The 3,695-nt window shown below is 41.4% G+C and overlaps 1 pseudogene; it reads right to left on the bottom strand.

Annotated features, from left to right (window-relative positions):
- Positions 1-672: 672 nt before the first annotated feature.
- On the bottom strand, positions 673-3,438 carry LOC146881767 (uncharacterized; annotated as a pseudogene).
- Positions 3,439-3,695: the final 257 nt, after the last annotated feature.

Below are 3,695 nucleotides of genomic sequence, written 5' to 3' on the forward strand. Positions count from 1 at the left end.
TGCGTTCGACAACCCAAATGGCACAACAATGAATTCATAGTGGCCATCTATAGTGCAAAAGGTTGTCTTGTGAGTGTCTTCGGGGATGACTTTGATTTGATGATACCCTGAATAAAGGTTAATCTTAGTAAAAACTGTAGTCAAACCTAATTCATCAAGCAATTCATCGATGGTGGGAATAGGGAAACAATCACGAATAGTGACGGCATTAAAGGCTCTGTAGTCCACACAAAATCTCCATGTGCTATCTTTTTTGCGGACTAAGAGTACTATGGAGGAAGAAAGGCTAGTACTTGGTTTGATGAAACCTTGTTCAAGCATTTCTAAGATTAATTTGGAAATGGTATCCTTTTGGGAGTGAGGGTAACAATATGGTTTGACATTAATGGGAGGGTTGTTGGACAGAAGAGGGATACAATGGTCGTGAGGTCTGGATGGGGGTGGGTCGTGGGGTGGTTGGAAGATGGCTTGGTGTTTTAAAAGGGTGGCTTGTATTTGGTAAGGTAGGTCATATAAAGGGGAAAATGGGGTTTGTAGGCTTATATCTAATGGGAGTGGTAAAATGGAGGGAGGTTCCATAGATAATAGGTGGATGAAGGCCATGGCATGGGTGGAGAGGAATTGGCAAAATTGGTGATAACTAGCTGGGGTGGCTGAGGTTGTGGTGGTGGCTTAGAGCGTAATGTGTTGGTTGTGGTGAGTGAAAGCGATGCTTGGGATGGAAAAATCAGTTGTCATGGGTCCCAAGGTGCGTAACCATTCAATGCCTAAGACAACATCTGCTCCTTCAATGGGGAGGAGGTAAAAAGGGATGCGAAAGGTAGAGTCCTAGAGGGAGATATTCACTAAAGGGCAAATACCTTGACAATTAATGAAAGCACTGTTGCCTACCATCACTAAAAAGGAAGGTGTTCCTGCAGAGAACAAATAAGAGGTCAGACACAAGAGTCACCTTACCATGTAGTCCGTTATCTCCTCAGTTAGCCTCTTCCCATTCGATAGATGTCGGCTTGAACCCAGGAGGGGTTACCTGCAGAAGAATCTCCGAAGCTCAAGTAAGTCAAAGCTCTCAGGGAGTTAAATCAGCAATTAATGAATGCGTACCTTTAAATGATGGGGTCCACGTGTATTTATAGAACATTAATGACGTTTGACTATCGTATGGGCTGAGCTTTGTCTTGGGCTCCAGCTTGGGCTCCAGCTTGGGCCATGAGTGGGCCTGGTCCTGAAACAGGTCTTAGAGGTCTATTGAAGATAGGGTATTGATGTTGGTTAACTTTCTAGGCAAGTAGTCGGTTTCGGCCGGCTACCTGCCTAGATGACTTGTGCTGGTGGTGTCCGGGTACTAGATGGTAGGTGGTTTTGACGTGTGTACTATTTACTTGATTGAGTTCGGTTAGGTACGGTACAGAAGGGGTAGGTTTAATTGGTAAGTGGAGGTGATTGGCGATTCGAGGTTGCAAGATATTATGGGAACTACTAGAGTCAATAAGTACCGTGACAGGGATTTCTTGTGAGGGTTTGAGTGGAAAGATGAAAATGGACAAGGTCATAGGTGTCTAGTATCGTAGGTGAGTCAATGGATGGATTTGGGTCATGTGGGGTGTCAGGATCATAAAAAAGTAATAAGAATCTAGAGGTAGAACATTTGTGACCAGGGATGAACTTTTCATCACAATTATAGAAGAGCCCTTGGGCTCGACGTTCTTGTAATTGTGTTGGTGTGAGACGTTTAATAGGAAGGGAAGAGAGGGTGGAGTTGGTTGGGGGTGTTCGATTAGGTGTCGAGGTGGAAAGGTTAAAGTGGTTCGTATGAAAGGCTGGGCGGAAGGGTTTAGGTTTAGAGTCACGAAGTTTATCCTCTTGGTAAGGCCAATGGCTTGAGAGATGGAGTAAGGGTTGAGGATGGTGAGTTCTGGTCGAATCTCGGGTTGAAGGCCTGAAAGGAAGCAATTGAGTATGATGTTTGGAGAGAGGCCAATAACGCAATTACAATTTTTTTCAAAGCGAGTTTGGTATTCAATTATATTGTCGTGTTGTTGTTGCTTAAAAAGTTTGGCTTGAAGGTTAGTGTAAGAAGAAGGGCCAAAACGGAGTTAAAGGGAACGGGTGAATGAGGGCCAATCTATGAGGATGTTATTTTGGTGCATCCATTAAAACCAGCTAAGGGCTGGTCCTTTCATATGGAAAGCTACCATGGATAAACGATGTTCGGGAGGTATTTGGTAGAAGGCAAAATATTGGTTGGCTTGGAATAACCAATCTAGGGGTTCACGACCTTCAAAAAAATTGAGCTGAAGGTTAGATGGTCAAATTAGTGGTGGTAGGGGGCAGAAAGAGAATTGTGAAGAGGTTGTGTTGTCATGGTCGTGGAGTAGTGTGCTTGGGCCTGGAATAGGGGGGTATATAAGGAATGGAGGTGGAAGATGAGCCAGGAGGGGTTAAGGATGATACCTGCTCAAGAAGGGCTGATAGGGAGGACTATAGGGATTCTTGTTTGGCTTTTATGGCATCTTGACATTGTTATTGTGACTCTATATGAATTTTGATTGCAGAAAGGCAATCTTGAATGGCATGAAGAATGTCTTCTATTTCTTTAGATTGAGGTTTGGGAGGCACAGAGAAAGCGATGAAAGCACCAATGTTAGGTTACGGCTACAACTAACACTAAGATGTAAGAGAAGGGGGAGAGAAAACTAGTGAAAACGTTCTTTTCTACCCTTCATTCATAACAAAAAACTACCCTAAATAAGGTTGCAATGGGCCAGGCGTGTTTGTTATTTTGAGCTTTCAAACCATAACTAACATAATTGAACGTGATCACTTAAACTAACTTAAATGAAATCTTTCATCCAGTGAGGTTTCTTATGCTCTCTTGTAGGCCTTGTGGTGGTATTGGGTCATGTTGTATCAAGATATAATGTTAAAATATAAAAAAGGTACATAATGGTTTGATAAATTTATGCCAAATTAAGTTTTACAAGACTTGTACCACTTTGGGCTTTCTTATGCAAATAAGGGGAGCAATATGAGAACATTGTTTTTGAATAAAATCACAACAAGAAAGTTCTAACAAAAGGGACAAATGATAAAATGCCATAAAGGCCTAGATGTAACATAAATTGTAACATCCCAATTTAATAGAATAATCCTAGTAAATAAAACATCACTTGTTTATAGTATAAAAGAAAAGAGCACAAACATAAAGTATATAAGAATTAACCTTTATGGTTATTCCATAATATACTGAAAAGGATACTCCAAGGGCACAACAAAATGCCTTGAACAGGAGTTAAAAGAAACAATTGACCTATGAATTGCCCTCAGGGTAATATACTACCTAGGCATCAACACCTTAGGAGTGCTCTCTGGAGCCATAACTAACGCCCATAAACTTGACGGCAGCACCCCCACCATCTGATCTTCAAGAATCTCCATATCTACTCACACCAAGGGTTTGGTGATCATCGCCAAAAGAACACCAAACAAAACACAAACACAAAGAGAATGGTAAGCTAGAGTAAAAGGTTTTATCATACAACTAAACATGCAATTTAAAATTCAAGAACACATAAATCAACCCAGCATGTGATAGTAAATGAGCAAGACTCTAAGACTCAATTATTCGGATACATATAATCGGTCAGATTCATTGGATGCTTGCACTTATGGTGCCTCTACTGCTCTACAGAGCC

This window comes from Vigna unguiculata, chromosome 11, assembly GCF_037176805.1.
Source record: "Vigna unguiculata cultivar grain cowpea cultivar isolate G323 ecotype 2 chromosome 11, ASM3717680v1, whole genome shotgun sequence".
In the NCBI taxonomy this organism is placed as follows: domain Eukaryota; kingdom Viridiplantae; phylum Streptophyta; class Magnoliopsida; order Fabales; family Fabaceae; genus Vigna; species Vigna unguiculata.